Source organism: Bombina bombina, chromosome 5 (genome assembly GCF_027579735.1).
Source record: "Bombina bombina isolate aBomBom1 chromosome 5, aBomBom1.pri, whole genome shotgun sequence".
Taxonomy (NCBI): Eukaryota; Metazoa; Chordata; class Amphibia; order Anura; family Bombinatoridae; genus Bombina; species Bombina bombina.
Genome location: NC_069503.1, coordinates 656,289,511 through 656,309,175, shown reverse-complemented (window position 1 = coordinate 656,309,175; position 19,665 = coordinate 656,289,511). Strand labels below are relative to the sequence as shown.

At 36.8% G+C, this 19,665-nt stretch overlaps 1 protein-coding gene across 1 annotated transcript in view; it reads left to right on the top strand.

Moving 5' to 3' along the window:
* LOC128661585 (cadherin-10-like) overlaps positions 1 to 19,665 on the top strand; it is a 543,762-nt gene that overhangs the window by 264,174 nt on the left and 259,923 nt on the right. The window lies entirely within an intron of this gene.

Sequence of the window (19,665 nt, the reverse complement as noted above, 5' to 3'; positions counted from 1 at the left end):
TGGTTATAAGAGTTAAGCAAGAATTTATAAGATTCCTTTTCCCTTAGCCTAATTCTTTTTAGCACAGCGGCACCATATGCAATAATTTCCCCCCTCATTACAGCTTTCGCTGTCTCCCAGAATATTTCAGGATTTTTAAGATGTTCTCTATTAAAATATACATACTCTTTATATTTATTTAATAGGCAATTTTTAAACTTTAAATCAGATGTTAAATAATAGGGAAAGAAGAAGCGTGATGAAGTGGGATGCGCAGGTGCTACTTGTAATTCAATAGAGATAGGTGCATGGTCTGATATTAGTATCGGCATTATTGCCACTTTAACACTTGTTGTTGGAATACGCTCATCAATCAGAAAGATGTCTATTCTGGACATGGTTTTATGGGCTTTTGAAAGACAGGTGAAGCTCTGAGCAGTTGGGTTTTGATTTCTCCATATGTTGTATATAGCTAGATGGTGCATAATTTTTTTATACAATTTAGTTTCTAAGTTATCTCTTTTTTGTTTCCGATGTTTAGTGTCTTGTCTTAGCTTGTCTAATGGGCATTGCGGTGCCATATTAAAGTCACCGGCGATAATTAAGGAGCCTTCTGTGTAGGATAAGAGCTTCGACTGGAAATTATTCCAATATTCTGAGTCAAAAACATTTGGGCCATATGTATTACACAATGTGTACATTTTCTTGGCAATCTTTATTTTTAAGAGAACATATCTCCCCCCCGGATTGGCCACACAATGGACAACATCTGGCTTAATTTTTTTACCTATTAATATTGCTACCCCCCTCTTTCTCTTGACACCAGCAGCAAAATATACTTCTTTAACCCAGGAGGTTTTTAATTTTAAGGTTTCCTCTGCGGACAAGTGTGTTTCCTGGATGAAGCCAATATCGGTTTGGGATTTACGTAATTGTGTAAGAATTGCCTTGCGTTTAATAGGTGTAGAGATACCTCCTACATTCCATGATACTATTTTACATTTTTCTATTTTTTTCCATTTAGGAGATAAATATATCAAGATAGAGAGAAGGGGATTGACAGAAAGAGAGAACAACAAAACAAAAAAAAAAAAAAAAAAAAAAAAAACACACCCGAGAGGGAGGATTTTTCTTTTAAAATTATCGCACACGTGAGGGGAAGAAGTCCCACGACTCTTGTCTATCAAAGGACAAGGGTCTACCCTAATGAAAGTCTGCATTTCTAATCATTCTTTTGTTAACTTTTAGGATTTGTTACACTCCTATGTTCTATTGTTGGTTTAGGGAGTCAAGTGTTTTGTAAAAGTTTTCAGCCGAGGTGGCTTCTTCAAACCAGTGTGATTCTTTGTGCACTATGAACTTGAGTTTGTGGGGATAAATTATCATTGCTCGGTAGCCTTTTTGAATAAATTTGGAACAAACAGGGGCAAGCTCCCTTCTTTTTGCTGCTGTATCAGCGGAGAAATCTTGAAACAATAAAATTGTGGCCCCTTTAAATGTAATCGGCTGTTGCTTGCGATAGTACTGAAGTAATACGATTTTGTCCTGGTAATTTAATAATTTTGCTATAATCGGCCTAGGTCTATTTCTACCTTTATTATCTGTGTAAGGGGAGCCTAACCTGTGTGCTCTCTCAACCATTATGGGTTGATGTGTAGTTGGTATTTTAAGAATTTTAGGTAATGACTCTGAGATAAAGGAGACAAGGTTCTCATTTTGTTGTTCTTCTGGAAGACCGATAATTCTTATGTTGTTCCTTCTGGAATGATTCTCTAAGTCTTCTAATTTATTTTGGATTTTTTGTATATTAGTTTCTGTTGTTTCAAGTTTCGAGCTATGTAAATTTGTAAGGTCTTCCAGATCAGACACCCTTTGTTCCACTTCTTGTAGTCTAGCAGAGAACTGCCGGACTTCTTGTGTTAACAAAAGGATATCTTGTTTTAGTTCGGTTTTAAGAACATGCAATTTTAAGCAACTTTCTAATTGCTTACATTTTATCAAATTTTCTTTGTTTTCCTGCTATCTTTATTTGAAAAGCAAAAATCTAAGCTTAGGAGTCGGTCTATTTTTGGTTCAGGACCCTGGGTAGTGCTTACTGATTGGTGGGTACATTTAGTTCCTAAGCTTAGAGTTCTGCTTTTCAATTAAAGATAGCAAGAGAACTAAGAACAATTGATAATAGGAGTAAATTAGAAAGTTGCTTAAAATTGCATGATCTATCTGAATCATGAAAGAAAAAATTTGTGTTTAGTGTCCCTTTAATGTCCCTAAATAAAAATACCTAATATTCAGAATGGATGATAAATTATGATTATTACAGAATTTGGAGATAAATAGAGTATATATAGAATAATTTGGTACAACAGCTTAAATCTATACCATAACTAAAGAGAAAATAGCATCATAAATGTTAGACATACTAAAGGAATGTAATAAAAAGAAACATGGAAACATACATGTTGACAGCAGTTATGAACCGTTGTCCCAACAAGTCTGACCAATATTTACTAAAAGTATAAATTAGCTAGTCTGTAGGCATACCAGGCATTCTTGAAGTCCCTCACAGTGTTTGTCATTAGCACCTCTTGTGAACGTTTATTCCATGAATCCATCACCCTTTCTTTAAATAAGTGCTTCCACAAATTACTCCTAAACCTACTACCCTTCAGCTTGAGATCATTGTTCTTGATTTTTTTCCTTTTATGAAGAATACTCACAGACTCAGCTTTACTAAGCCCCTTAATATACTTTAAAGCTACTGTCATATCAACCCTTTTCCCTTCTTTTCTCTAAGCTATACATATTAAGGTAATTGCACCTCTCCTGGTAAGTTTTATTTTTTTAAGCCATGTACCATTTTAGTAGCTCTTTCCTTTGCACAGATTCTACTCTCCTTTGCACAGATTCTTTGTTATCTTAGTAACCAATATACTGTATTTTTCAAAAAGATGTAATTCTTAAAGTGGACAAATGTGCCTTGTTTATGTACAGAAATGCTGCTTTTAGCATGGCTGGACGTTGAGGGAGGGAGATATTTTTTTCTGCCTGCACACTTTCTTGTCACCTGCAGTGGAGTCCTGTGAAACTAGGATGTATTTACAGAGCAAGAAGTGTGAGCAACTTTAAGTATTTCTGTGTGTTCAATGTGATGGTGGTTTTTCAATACAATCATTTTGATTTATTATTTACCCACATCTTCCTTTGGCCAAAATCTTGGTGTCAGGACCTGGGTGGTTGTACAAAAGAGTTTAAGTATCTAGAATCACTCCAATCCTTCAGAAATGTTTATTGTGAAGTATTTCCTGAGATATTTAAACTGGGCTATTATTGAAGTGACTACTTCAGTGAAGTTCAGAGGCCTGCATTTATCCCCATGGCTACAGACAGGGTGTACCTGAAATGCATAGTTTCTTTAAGCTTTCTCTGGCAGCTGCATACTCAATGGCCAGGATAAAACCTTTTTCTAGGCTATGGACCCCATTGTCCTACCTTGGTGAAGGTCCTTATACTCAAATCCTGCATCTGTGTTTTCGCTTAACCAGTGTACAAGCTGTCCAGGCACTGCAAATCAGCCCTAAACGTATCAGCATAAATAAACCGAATTGCAGTAGCACCACTTTTATAAAAGTACTCCATTATTCAGCCCAAATAAGCAGATAAATAAATAAATAAGTAAAATATCAATGTAGTGACATGTCTGTGCAACATGAGTCCATTATCTAATTATCATGCTTATTTGACGTTTTCATTCATTTTGAGTCTCATACAATGTGTTCAGATTTCTTTACAGACCCATTACTGAATAAAGTTAACTGCTTTTTATGTATAGCAAAACCCTAGTTAAAAAGAAAAAGCTCACTAACTTGTTTGCTTGACATAATTTCCAAATGCATCACATTATTTCCTAAATTGTTAATCCATTTAATTATTATGATAAGAAGAGATCATACGCCATTAAATTTGCATTGCATTTATCTAGAACTAAATACTATCTGTTGTATATATTGATCAACATACATTATTTAAAGGGATACTAAACCCACTTTTTTTCTTTTTTGATCCAGATAGAGCAAGCAATTTTAAGCAATTTTCTAATTTACTCATATTAACCATTTTTTCTTCATTCTCTTGCTATCTTTATTTAAAAAACAGGACTTTAAAGCTTAGGAGCCAGGCCATTTTAGGTTCAGCACCCTGGATAGTGTTTGCTTATTGGTGGCTACATTTAGCAAACTAATAAGCAAACATAACCCAGGTTCTGAACCAAAAATGGGCCGGCTCTTAAACTTTACATTCCTGCTTTTTAAATAACGATAGTAAGACAACGAAGATAAATTGAAAATAGGAGTTCATTAGAAAGTTGCTTAAAATTGGATGCTCTATCTGAATTATTAAAGAAAAAAAAATCATAATTTATGTAAGAACTTACCTGATAAATTAATTTATTTCATGGTGTCAAGAATCCATGAGCTAGTGATGTATGGGATATACATTCCTACCAGGAGGGGGCAAAGTTTCCCAATCCTCAAATGTCTATAAATACACCTCCCACCTCCCTCATACCTCAGTTTAACGTATTGCCAAGTTAGTGAGGTGTAAAAGGAGTAAAAGCATAAAAAAGAGGAACAGGATAAACAAAGTGCTTTATATAAAAAAAAAATCATAACCCCACACAAAATTGGGTTGGTCTCATGGACTCTTGCCACCATGAAATAAATGCATTTATCAGGTAAGTTCTTACATAAATTATGTTTTCTTTCATATAGGTGGCAAGAGTCCATGAGCTAGTGATGTATGGTATATAATACCAAAGATGTGGAAGTCCACGAGTCACTAGAGAGGGAGGGATAAAATAAAAAACAGCTATTTCCACTGAGAAATTAAATCCAAAAAATAAGTTTTCTTAAAAAAAATTAAAAAACTCAAATCATAGGCACTAGAATAAAAATGAGACAGCTGCCTGAAGAACCTCTCTACCAATGGATGCTTCCGAAGAAGCAAACACATCAAAATGGTTAAATTTAGTAAATGTATGCAAAGAAGAGCAAGTTGCTGCTTTGCAAATTTGATAAACTGAAGCTTCATTTTTGAAAGCCCAAGATGTGGCGACTGATCTAGTAGAATGAGCTGTAATTCGCTGAGGCGGACACTGCCCCACTTCCAATTAAGGTTTGTGAATCAAAAGCTTTAACCAAGATGCCAAGGAAATAGCAGAGTCTTTCTGGCCTTTTCTGGAACCAGAAAAAATAACAAAATAGACTAAAAGTATTTCTGAAATCTTTAGCAGCATCAACATAATATTTCAAAGCTCTTACCACATCCAAAGAATGTAAAGACCATTTAAAAGTAGTCTTAGGATTAGGACACAAGGAAGGAACAATAATTTCCTTATTGATGTTGTTAGAATTCACAACTTTAGGTAAAAATGTATATGAAGCTCCGCAAAACAGCTTTATCTGGATAAAAATCAGATAAGGAGACTCACAAGAGAGAGCAGACAATTCAGAAACTCTTCTAGCAGAAGAGATAGACAAAATAAATAACAATTTCCAAAAAAGTAGTTAAATATCCAAAGAAAGCATAGGCTCAAAAGGAGGAGCCTGCACAATCTTTAAAACCAAATTGAGACTCCAAGGAGGAGAAATTGATTTAATAACAGGTTTGATATGGTTTAAAGTCTGAACAAAACAGTTAATATCAGGAAGCTTAGAAATCTTTCTATGAAATAGAGCAGAGATTTGTCCTTTCAAAGTATTTGCAGTCAAACCTTTATCCAAACATCCTGAAGAAACTGTAGAATCCTAGGAATTCTAAAAGAATGCCAAGGATAATCATAAGTGGAACACCATGAAATATAGGTTTTCCAAACCCTATGATAAATTTTCCTTGAAACAGACTTACAAGCCTGTATCATAGTGTTAATTACTGAGTCAGAGAAACCTCTATGACTAAAAACTAAGCATTCAATTCCCATGCCTTCAAATTTAGAGATTTGAGATCCTGATGGAAAACTGGGCCTTGAGACAGAAGATCTGGTCTTATAGGAAGTGACCAAGGCTGGCAACTGGACATTTGAACAAAGTCTGCATACCAAAACCTGTGAGGCCATGCTGATGCTATCAGAAATACCTAAGATTGTTCCATTATGATCTTGAGATCACCTGTGGAAGAAGAACCAGAGGTGGAAAAATGTAAGCAGGTTGGTAAAACCAGGGAACTGCTAGAGCATCCATCATTTCCGCCTGAGGATCCCTGGACCTGGAAAGGTATCTGAGAAGTTTCTTGTACAGATGAGAGGCTATCAGATCTATTTCTGGAAGACCCCACATCTGTACAAGTTGAAAAAAACACATCTGGATGGAGAGACTACTTCCCCGGTTGTAGAGAATGACGGCTGAGATAATCCGCTTCCCAATTGTCTAAGCCTGGGATATGAATTGGATTCCACCCAAGAAAGTATCAGAGAAATTGCCTTCATTGCTAAAGGACTATGAGTTCCCCCTTGATGATTGGCATATGCCACTGTTGTGATATTGTCTGTTTGAAAATGAATGTAAAGTTCTCTCTTCAATAGAGGCCAAGCCTGAAGAGCTCTAAAAATAGCACAGAGTTCTAAAATATTGATTGGTAACCTCGCCTCTTGAGGCTTCCAAACCCCTTGTGCTGTCAGAGACCCCAGACAGCTACCAACCTGTAAGACTTGCATCTGTTGTGATCACAGTCCACAAAGGACCAACAAAGGAGGCCCCTTGAACAATAAGGTCAGAGATAGTTGAGTGTTGGGATTTAAGTATATCAACTGGGATATCTGAGTATAATCCCTGCACCACTGGTGCAACATGCAAAGCTGTAGAGGTCTCATATGAAAACGAGCAAAGGGGATTGGGTCCGATGCTGCAATCATGAGATCTAAAATTTCCATGCACATAGCCACTGAAGGGAATGATAGAGGCTGAAGGTATAGACAAGCTTTTTTCAATTTCATTTGTCTCTTGTCTGTAAGAGAAAGAGTCATGGACACTGAATCTATCTGGAAACCTACGGCTAGATTTAGAGTTTTGTCGGTAACGACCCGCGTAGCTAACGCCGGCTTTTTTCTGGCCGCACCATAAAAATGACTCTGGTATTGAGAGTCCACATAAAGGCTAAGTTAGGCTCCAAAAAAGGAGCGTAGAGCATATTTAACGCAGCTTCAACTCTCGATACCAGAGTTGCTTACGGACGCGGCCAGCCTCAAAAACGTGCTTGTGCACGATTCCCCCATAGGAAACAATGGGGCTGTTTGAGCTGAAAAAAAACCTAACACCTGCAAAAAAGCCGCGTTCAGCTCCTAACGCAGCCCCATTGTTTGCTATGCAGAAACACTTCCTACGTCTGCACCTAACACCCTAACATGTACCCCGAGTCTAAACACCCCTAACCTTACACTTATTAACCCCTATTCTGCCGCCCCCGCTATTGCTGACCCCTGCATATTATTATTAACCCCTAATCTGCCGCTCCGTAAACCGTCGCTACCTACATTATCCTTATGTACCCCTAATCTGCTGCCCCTAACACCGCCGACCCCTATATTATATTTATTAACCCCTAATCTGCCCCCCACAACGTCGCCTCCACCTGCCTACACTTATTAACCCCTAATCTGCCGATCGGACCTGAGCGCTACTATAATAAAGTTATTAACCCCTAATCCGCCTCACTAACCCTATAATAAATAGTATTAACCCCTAATCTGCCCTCCCTAACATCGCCGACACCTAACTTCAATTATTAACCCCTAATCTGCCGACTGGAGCTCACTGCTATTCTAATAAATGTATTAACCCCTAAAGCTAAGTCTAACCCTAACACTAACACCCCCCTAAGTTAAATATAATTTACATCTAACGAAATTAATTATCTCTTATTAAATAAATTATTCCTATTTAAAGCTAAATACTTACCTGTAAAATAAATCCTAATATAGCTACACTATAAATTATAATTATATTATAGCTATTTTAGGATTAATATTTATTTTACAGGTAACTTTGTAATTATTTTAACCAGGTACAATAGCTATTAAATAGTTAAGAACTATTTAATAGTTACCTAGTTAAAATAATAACAAAATTACCTGTAAAATAAATCTTAACCTAAGTTACAATTAAACCTAACACTACACTATCAATACATTAATTAAATACAATACCTACAAATAACTACAATGAAATAAACTAACTAAAGTACAAAAAATAAAAAAGAACTAAGTTACAAAAAATAAAAAAATATTTACAAACATAAGGAAAATCTTACAACAATTTTAAACTAATTACACCTACTCTAAGCCCCCTAATAAAATAACAAAGCCCCCCAAAATAAAAAATGCTGTACCCTATTCTAAATTACTAAAGTTCAAAGCTCTTTTACCTTACCAGCCCCGAACAGGGCCCTTTGCGGGGCATGCCCCAAGAAGTTCAGCTCTTTTGCCTGTAAAAAAAAACATACAATACCCCCCCCCAACATTACAACCCACCACCCACATACCCCTAATCTAACCCAAACCCCCCTTAAATAAACCTAACACTAAGCCCCTGAAGATCATCCTACCTTGTCTTCACCTCACCGGGTATCACACCGATCCGTCCTGGCTCCGATATCTTCATCCAACCCAAGCGGGGGCTAGACATCCACTGAAGAAGTCCAGAAGAGGGTCCAAAGTCTTCATCCTATCCGGAAGAAGAGTAGATCCGGACCAGCAACCATCATCTTCCAAGCGGCATCTTCTATCTTCATCCAATGAGGACCGGCTCCATCCTGAAGACCTCCACCGCGGACCGATCAGCCAATAGAATGCGAGCTCAATCTGATTGGCTGATTTGATCAGCCAATCGGATTGATCTTGATTCTGATTGGCTGATTCCATCAGCCAATCAGAATATTCCTACCTTAATTCCGATTGGCTGATAGAATCCTATCAGCCAATCGGAATTCGAGGGACACCATCTTGGATGACGTCCCTTAAAGGAACCGTCATTCTTCAGTTGGACGTCGCCGGATGAAGATGGGTCCACGGTGGAGGTCTTCAGGATGGAGCCGGTCCTCATCAGATGAAGATAAAAGATGCCGCTTGGAAGATGATGGTTGCCGGTCCGGATCTACTCTTCTTCCCGGATAGGATGAAGACTTTGGAGCCTCTTCTGGACCTCTTCAGCCGCCGGAAGATGGATGTCTAGCCCCCGCTTGGGTTGGATGAAGATTTTGGAGCCAGGACGGATCGGTGAACCTGGTATGGTGAAGACAAGGTAGGATGATCTTCAGGGGCTTAGTGGTAGGTTTATTTAAGGGGGGTTTGGGTTAGATTAGGGGTATGTGGGTGGTGGGTTGTAATGTTGGGGGGGTATTGTATGTTTTTTTTACAGGCAAAAGAGCTGAACTTCTTGGGGCATGCCCCGCAAAGGGCCCTGTTCAGGGCTGGTAAGGTAAAAGAGCTTTGAACTTTAGTAATTTAGAATAGGGTAGGGCATTTTTTTATTTTGGGGGGCTTTGTTATTTTATTAGGGGGCTTAGAGTAGGTGTAATTAGTTTAAAATTGTAATATTTTTCTTATGTTTGTAAATATTTTTTTATTTTTTGTAACTTAGTTCTTTTTTATTTTTTGTACTTTAGTTAGTTTATTTCATTGTATTTATTTGTAGATATTGTATTTAATTTATTTATTGATAGTGTAGTGTTTGGTTTAATTGTAGGTAATTGTAGGTATTTTATTTAATTAATTTATTGATAGTGTAGTGTTAGGTTTAATTGTAACTTAGGTTAGGATTTATTTTACAGGTAAATTTGTAATTATTTTAACTATTTTAGCTATTAAATAGTTCTTAACTATTTAAAAGCTATTGTACCTGGTTAAAATAAATACAAAGTTACCTGTAAAATAAATATTAATCCTAAAATAGCTATAATATAATTATAATTTATTTTCTAGCTATATTAGGGTTTATTTTACAGGTAAGTATTTAGCTTTAAATAGGAATAATTTATTTAATAAGAGTGAATTAATTTTGTTAGATTAAAATTATATTTAACTTAGGGGGGTGTTAGTGTTAGGGTTAGACTTAGCTTTAGGGGTTAATACATTTATTAGAATAGCGTCGAGATTCGGTCGGCAGATTAGGGGTTAATAATTGAAGTTAGGTGTCGGCGATGTTAGGGAGGGCAGGTTAGGGGTTAATAAATATAATATAGGGGTCGGCGGTGTTAGGGGCAGCAGATTAGGGGTACATAGCTATAATGTAGCTGGCGGCTCTTTGCGGTCGGCAGATTAGGGGTTAATTATTGTAGGTAGGTGGCGGCGACGTTGTGGGGGGCAGGTTAGGGGTTAATAAATATAATATAGGGTTCAGCGATGTTAGGGCAGCAGATTAGGGGTAGATAGGGATAATGTAGCTGGCGGCGGCATGCGGACGTCAGATTAGGGGTTAATAAGTGTAGGTAGCTGGCGGCGACGTTGTGGGGGGCAGATTAGGGGTTAATAAATATAATATAGGGGTCGGCGGTGTTAGGGGCAGCAGATTAGGGGTACATAAGGATAACGTAGGTGGCGGTCGGCAGATTAGGGGTTAAAAAAATTTAATCTAGTTGCGGCGATGTGGGGGGACCTCGGTTTAGGGGTACATAGGTAGTTTATGGGTGTTAGGGTACTTTAGAGTACAGTAGTTAAGAGCTTTATGAACCGGCGTTAGCCCAGAAAGCTCTTAACTACTGACTTTTTTCTGCGGCTGGAGTTTTGTCGTTAGATTTCTAACGCTCACTTCAGACACGACTCTAAATACCGGAGTTAGAAAAATCCCATTGAAAAGATAGGATACGCAATTTACGTAAGGGGATCTGCGGTATGGAAAAGTCGCGGCTGAAAAGTGAGCGTTAGACCCTTTTTTGAGTGACTCCAAATACCGGAGGTAGCATAAAACCAGCGTTAGGAGCCTCTAACTCTGGTTTTCACGGCTACCGCCAAACTCTAAATCTAGGCCCTAAGAAGGTGACCTTTGTATGAAGAATCAAGAAAATCTTTGGTAAATTGATCCTTAAACCATGTCTTTTAAGAAACAACATTATTCTGCTAAATGAAAAGATTGAGCTAGTACCAAGATATCGTCCAAAAAAGGAAACACCACCCTGCTCTCTGATTACAGATAGAAGGGCACAGAGAACCTTCGAGAAAATTATTGGTGCTGTTGCTAGGCCAAATAGAAGAGCGACAAATTGGTAATGCTTGTCTAGAAAAGAGAATCTCAGAAAACGATAATGGTCTGGATGAATCGGAATGGGAAGATAAGCGTCCTGTAAGTCTATTGTAAGCATGAAATGCCCTTGCTGAACATAAGGCAGAATAGTCCTTATAGTCACCATCTTGAAAGTTGGGACTCTTACAAAACGATTTAAAGTTTTCAGATCCAGGATTGGTCTGAAAGAATCTTCCTTCTTTGGAACAATGAATAGATTTGAATAGAAACCCAATCCCTGTTCCTGCTGAGGAACTGGTAAAATCACCCCTGAAAACTCTAGGTCTGAAACACACTTCAGAAAAGCCTGAGCCTTCACAGGGTTTGTTGGAACATGAGTAAGAAAGAATCTTCAAATATGAGGTCTTATTCTGAAACCTTTTCGATACCTTGAGAAACAATATTCTGAATCCACTGATTTTGGACAGAATCTGTCCAAATGTCTTGAAATAACTTTAGTCTGCCCCCCCCACCAGAAGAACTGGTTTGAAGTCTGCACATTCATGCAGTCTTAGGGGCTGGATTTGGTTTCTTATAAGGCTTGGATTTATTCCAATTCGGAGATGGTCTCCAATTAGAGCTAGAACTATGACTGCAGCAATACAAATTTTCATATCTGCAGCAATATCAGGTACATTAGACTGAGAAGGAATAACAGTAGATGTATTTGTACTCATAGAAACATTATTAGCATGTAATAATTTGTCATAACAAATGCCACATAATTGAGCTGAAGAAATAAGATCAGCTTGTTTACAAAAAACTTAGCTTTGGTAGAATTGTGCTCAGGCAGCTTAGTTCCTACAGTAACATCAGAGACAGGATCAGTTTGAGACATCTTGCAAAATTTAACAAAAAAGAAAAAAACAACATTTAAACAAAATATCCAATTTCCTCAATATAGCAGTTTCAGGAATGGGAAAAAATGCTTATGATAAAATTCTTATACAAAAGTAAAATCAAAAGCAAGCATCATAGCTTTCTATAATATAATGAGAGCAGCAAGAATTAGAGGGAGAGGCTTAATATAACAAATTTTGGTGCACTGAAAAGACGCAACTCGCGTCATAACAGGCGTAACTTTGCACGCAATGAAATGACACAACTCGCATCACAGCAGGTGCGATTTCGCGAAAAAAATTCTGCAATAAAATTATGCAATTTGCGTCATCACGAGCTTAATTTGCCCATGAAAATTTGAAAAACAGACTCCATGTTAACAGCTAACTGGAACCCCAGGTAAGATAAAAAATACCTAAATTCTCCCATAAAAATAATTTACATTCTGAAACTGTGTGACTGCAAAAGGAAATATTATCAGACCTGACTCATGGCTATTATGTGCAATATACATTAAGAACTTTATAATTTAAAGTGCCTTCCATGGATGAGAGTGTCTTAAAAATGGTATATACTTACCAGAAGACACCCATCCACATATAGCAGACAGCCAAACCAGTACTAAAACATATCAGCAGAGGTAATGTTAGAGGAGTATAATGTTGATCTGTAAATGGAGGCAGCAGATGAATCCCTGCGAGCGAATTTACAGAGAGCCCTAGAATAGATTTCCCATAGACAAAAACATGGTATTATCAGACAATACTTGCTTCACATCCCTCAGACAAACACTGTACTTAGAGAGGAACTGGGCTTCAATATGCTTATAAGCGCCTTTCACAGAAGAAATCAATCACATGATGCTTCACCACCTCCTAAGGAGGCAAAGTTTGTAAAACTGAGGTATGAATGAGGTGGGAGGTGTATTTATAGGCATTTAAGGTTTGGGAAACTTTGCCCCCTCCTGGTAGGAATGTATATCCCATACATCACTATCTCATGGACTCTTGCCACCTATATGAAAGAAATTGGGTTTAGTGTCCCTTTAAATTATTAAAAAGCTGCAATATTTAAAGTGGCATAATCATTTGATATCTTGAATGTATCTAGGAGAGTGCATTCAAAATGTATTAGAGCAGTGTTTCCCAACCACGGTCCTCAAGTACCCACAACAGGCCTGGTTTTCGTTATAGCTGAACCAGTGCACAGGTGAAGTAATCAGCTGATCAGTAACCAAGCTTCTCTCATCTATCAGATGATTATTTCACATGTGCTCTATTTCAGCTATAATGAAAACCAGGACTGTTGGGGGTACTTGAGGACCGCGGTTGGGAAACACTTTATTAATGTCCCTACTGACCAATAAAACAGTGAAGCATTTCCTGTTAGTTTCTATATCTATTACATCTGGTTGAACTGATTTATGAAAATGATGTGTATGTGCAGTGTCATACTCTCACCTTTTACATACAAATGCGAGAGTGCATCTTAGAAAGAAGAGTTTATTTTCACATTGTCACATTCCAAAGTCCAGTTAGTGTAATTTTCCATTGTCTGTCTGTCTATTTCTGTCTGTATCTATCTATCTATCTATCTATCTATCTATCTATCTATTCTTCTACTGATTGCTGAGAGCTTACAATTTATTCATAATTTACGTACTGGCTTGGATTTACTAGATTTTATATTGGCATATTTACTAAAATAAGAAGATACATTTTTGGCTTATGTTCCTTGTAATAAAAGAGGAATTATATATTTATTTCTTATTTGCTTGTTTTGTTTAGTAATTTCAGGACCAATGTTTCTTAACATTCCATTATATTCATAAAAAAAATACTTTACTAGTGAGTTAAAGCATTGTAATAAATATTTTGCACACATGTTAAATAAGCATTTATGTTTTTGAATGACCTTTGGTTCGTAATTGTTTGCCCTATACATAATATTAGTGTCTTTAGCTACCTATCAATTTAAAATGAAATGAAGGAGAATTCTGCATCTAAGAATAGCACATTAATTCACGCACACCATTTAGAAAATTGTGATGTTAGCGCACAACTAATTGTCAATTATTTTCTTATCTGTTAGAATGTTTGCTATGCCTAATTTTGTCTAAATGACTTTGGCAGTAGATCAATCATCTTGATATAGCCACAATTTTCTTTATATTTCTTAGTCTTTGCCTTTTCTACCTTTAAATCTCTATTTGATATGTTAAGAACATGCAGATTATATCAAATGCCAAACTAGAATACCAGCAGGTTATTTTTTTATTTGTTAAAAAAAAAATAACCCACACAGGATGCAAAGGAAGCGCAGCCCCCTGCTACAGATTTACACTTGCCATATGAATACACATACTCAGCTGTTTGGGTTTGCTATTGCTGCCTGTTTAGTGTCTGGACAGCCTTGTTCAGTCTCAACCATAGACCTAAAGTCCGCACATTGAAATTACAGCCTAGGCCTTTAAAGCTCAGTCTATGCTTAGGGTCTAAACCACCAAATGTACTGTCTGTACCCTGATACATCAGCCTGAACCCAAAATCATAATCTGTTCCCTAAGACTCCTGCTCTTATTTGCCTTAGGTTTTGTTTCTCTAGTGTTTATGTCTGTGTATTTTGGACTCACATGTATTGATCTTGTTGAGTTTTGTTTCTGTGACCAGCTATGAGAGTTGCTCTCCTGTCTTCAGTACAGTCACTAGTCAGGGCTCTGTGCAGGCCACTTAAGTTCCTCCAAACCAAACTTGTAAAACCTTGTCTTCATGGACCTCACTTTGTGCACGGGAACTTTCCATAACAACTGGTTCCAAAATAAACTCACTCACTGTAAAATATTCAGAATATCCTCCATCTTACTTGTCCACCCAAACTGAGCCACTTTTTCAGCCCGATTGAAAGGCCGACTTTCCAGCTTATTGCTGCTCAGCGTGAGCGAGTTTAACATATAACAGCTAATAAGAGAAATACAAAAAGTGTTACACAGAATCCAAGTAAAAATATCAAGTATGTTAATCCCTGTAAAATATTGAGGCGTTCTTAGGTAATATTAAAGTGATATGAAACCCAATTTTTTTTCTTTCAGAATTCAGATAGAGCATGCGATATTAAACAACTTTCTAGTTTACTTCTATTATTAATTTCTCTTTGTTCTTGTGGTATCTTTTGTTGAAAAGCATGGACTGTGCTGAGGAGCCATCCCAATTTTTGGAGCAGTATATGGCAGCAGTTTTGCAAGGATGTTATTCATTTGCTAGAGCACTAGATGGAAGCACTATTTCCTGCCATGTAATGGTCCAGATAGGCATGAAGCAAATTTGATAGAAGTAAACTAGAAACTTTTTTAAATTGTATGCTTTGTCTGAATCAGAAAAGACATGTTTTTGGTTTATATTCCCTTTAATACAAGTTCTTTATTAGTACAAAAAGTTACTTACATTTAGAGTTTAGAGTCCTGAATTGCCTCATCTGACATGTTTTTGCCCATCTCTTTCTCATAGATGACAAAGAAATCGATAGGTGATTCAGCAATGAACTCTTAACTGTGAGTGAATGTTATATATTTGTACTAATAAAGCACTTGTTTTAATATTACCTTAGGACTTCTCAATATTTCACATCGGTTAATTTACTTGATATTTTCACTTGGAGCATGTGTAGCACTTTTTGTATTTTTTTTTTAGTTTTGTTACTCAATTGTCTAAAATGTCTTTGTATATCGTATAATTAAGATGACCCCCTCACTGGAACTAAAGGGCCTATCCCAAAACCTGAGTAAGTAGTGTGATTCATCACTCCAGAAAATATGTTTCCAGCAGCGTGCTTTGCACCACTCCAGGCCAATGCTTACCATTGTGCATGTTGATGCAAGGCTTTTGTACAGTTGCTTGGCCATAGAAAACCATTTCATGAAGCTCCCAACACACAGTTATTCTGCTGATGTTGCTACCAGAGGTTATTTGGAACTTTGTAGTTAGTGATGCAACAGTTGATAGACAATATTTACATACTATGTGCTTTAGCACTCTGTGGGTTTGCTGGGTTTACCACTATGTGGATGGGCTGTTATTGCACCTAAATGCTTCCACTTCAAAATAATAGCACTAATAGTTGACCGGGGCAAATCTAGTAGGGCAGAAATTTCACAAATGTACTTGTAGCAAAAGTGGCATCCTATGACAGTGCCATGTTCTGCCAATGTTTGGAGATTTAATTGCTATGTGTTACATTTTATGCACCTGCTAGCAGAACTGGATTGGTAACAAAAATATGCCCGGGCATTTAAAGGCTGAGCAGCCCACATCAGTTAGACTTCTGTAAGCTAGGTAACCATAATAGACCAGAACATTTATTCTGCAGCAGCTGTGCTTAACAGTCAGACAGAAAATGCACTTTCTGCAGGAAGACTGTAACAGCTTTTCCATTGTTACTCATATAAAGAGAGGGTGGGGCCTCTATATAGCAGCAAGGCTCAAATAAGTGCTCGGCCCACCAGGCATTTGTCCTGTATGCCCTATGGCCAGTCCGGGCCTGCCTGCTAGTTATGGGTGTTGTTGGAAAACACATGATCTAAATAATTAGTAGGGGTGTCCCCACACTTTTGGCCTTATAGTGTATATGCATGTATTTAACTGGCACAATTATATATAATTGCTACTTTTTTGTCAGGAAGGTATGGAAACTACATATGCACTTTTCTATCCACACTATGGGGCATATTTAACAAGGTGCGGGCGGACATGATCTGATATTGTGGATCATGTCCGCCGCACATCGAAAATGCTGACAGCGTACGCTGTCGGCAATTATCATTGCACCAGCAGTTCTTGTGAACTGCTGGCGCAATGCCGCCCCCTGCAGATTCGCAGACAATCGGCTGCTAACAGCGGGTGTCAATTAACCCGATTGTATTGGATCATGTTGATTTCTTGCAAGTTCTGTCCACCTCCTCAGATCGTGTTGATTTTTTGCGAGTTCTGTCCACCTCCTCATAACTTGTGTTTCTGGCGAGTCTGAAGGCTCACCAGAAACACTGGGCTTCAAGCTCCATACGGAGCTTGATAAATATGCCCCAATCTCTCATGCTCAACAAAACATGTTTTTTTTATATTACTGTTTTGAATCTATATGGATTTTTTATGTTTTATATATTCCTATTTAAAAACTTTAAAATTATTTTGAAAACAAGGTTTGATCAATATCTAGTTGAAGGGGAATTAATACTGAAAAAAAATAAAGAAAAATCTGATTGAAGGTGGTGCCTTTGTTTTCAGTGTCTTTAGGCTTCTTTATCAAAGTATTTTTTTTCCTTTTCAATATTTATTTTTTGTAGATCTTTTTAGTGTTCATATTTGCTTGTTATTTATCATCCAACATAAATCTGTTTTGTTTTGGTTATTACTTATTGCATAAAATACATTAAGAGTTGCAAAAAGGGTCGTGTAGACACAAAGACATACATATTTAAACATTAATATATTTTCCTATATATGCTTACATGTTATTATGTTTCCATTATGTTACCTTATGAGGTTGATATATCAAAACGTCTAAAAAAATCACTACTTGATAAATCAGCCTATCTAGAATAGCATTGTTTCATTGAGATTTGACACGTTAAAAAAAAATTGCTTATTTTTGAGTCTTAGGTGTCAAATTTAGTGATAGCTTATTTTGTGTCACGTAAATTATTCTGCACTGTTTACATTTCTGAAACCAAATATACAGAAAGGTGTAAATAAAATAGAAATATTTTTAAAACATGCTAAAATAATAAATGATGAGAGAAAATATATTGTGGAAATCAATAATTCTGTGTGGAGACATTTGGACATTTCATCTTTATTATGTATGCTAAAATAATGTTGCATGGCTTAAAAAACTAAATATATAAAGGCCTTTATGAAAACGATAAATACTGAATGTATTGGTAAGTTAGCCGAAGGGAAATGCTTGCTGATAAAAATCTTTAAATATATTAAGGAATTTATGTTCAGGAGCAGACTATATCTATGGAAATATGAATAACATAACATGGGGTTATGATTTGACCTTGGATGCTATTAGATCAGATGCCATTTTCAAAGGCACTATTTTCCAGTTAAATAGCAAATATTTAAAAGGATGTAAAAGTCAGCATGAAATTCTAAGAGATTTTTCAATTTCCCCCTTTTATCTAATTTACATCATTATTTGGACTTCCTTCATTGAAAAGCATATCTTGGTAGTCTCTGGAGCAGCAATTACCTACTGACACATAGCTGGTGATTGGCTACTAGGTCCCAGTTGTGTATTGTTGCTCTAAAGCTGACTTTAATTATGTCTTAAATAACATTATGTGTGAAACAAGGCAATAATGAAATGCTTATCCACATTAGGGGCTAGATTATGGGGCCAAATTATCCGACAGTGCGGATCAGGTCTGCAAGACCTCGCTGAATGCGGAGAGCAATGCGCTCTCCGTATTCAGCATTGCACCAGCAGCTCACAAGAGCTGCTGGTGCAACGCCGCCCCCTGCTGACTCGCAGCCAATCGGCCGCCAGCAGGGAGGTGTCAATCAACCCGATCATATTCGATCGGGTTAAATTGGGGCGAATCCTGTCCGCCTCATCAGAGCAGGCGGACAGGGTTATGGAGCAGCGTTCTTTAGACCGCTGCTTCATAACTGCTGTTTCTGGCGAGTCTGAAGTCTCGCCAGAAACACGGCTCTTCAAGCTCCACTCGGAGCTTGATAAATGGGCCTCTATGAGTAAAGCGCTAACTGTAGCATGCAAGAGATATGGGGAATTTCACAGTTCTTTATGCATGACAGAAATAGAGTGTATTACAAGTTGAATGTAAACGTGTTAGCTTGAGCGCAATCAAAATCAATGTAGGTCAGGTTAGCGCAACTTTAGAGCTCCGGTTAACTGTTACACAAAACAAAAAGTCACATAAATCACATCAAAAATACATTTAACAGTACAGCTATTACAGTTACACTCACATTAACACTGTTTGATATATATATATATATATATGTATATATATATATATATATATATATTATTTTTTTATATAAACACATAAATACATATGTATACATATATATATACATATGTATACATATGCGCTTGCTGATTGTAGCCACCAATCAGCAAGCGCTACCCAGGTGATGAGCAAAAAAAGGTGCTGGCTCCTAAGCTTACATTGTTGCTTTTTCAAATAAAGATACCAAGATAACAAAGAAAAAAAAAAGGTAATAGGAATAAATTTGAAAGTTGCTTAAAATTGCATGCTCTATTTGAATCATGAAACTTTAATTTTGACTAGACTATCCATTTAATAAAGTGTTATACTGTGTATTTCCTGTGTACATAAATATTTTGCACTCCAATGTTCTTCACATCCGGAATATATTCTAAGTATTTTGAAATAGATATTCCTATATATATATATATGTGTGTTTGTGTGTCTACTATATATATATATATATATATATATTAATACTTATATATAATCATTTATATATTATTATTTTTTTCCCCTCCTCCGAGCACCTCTGTCTTTTGATTCTTTGTTTTATAAAAATAATAAATA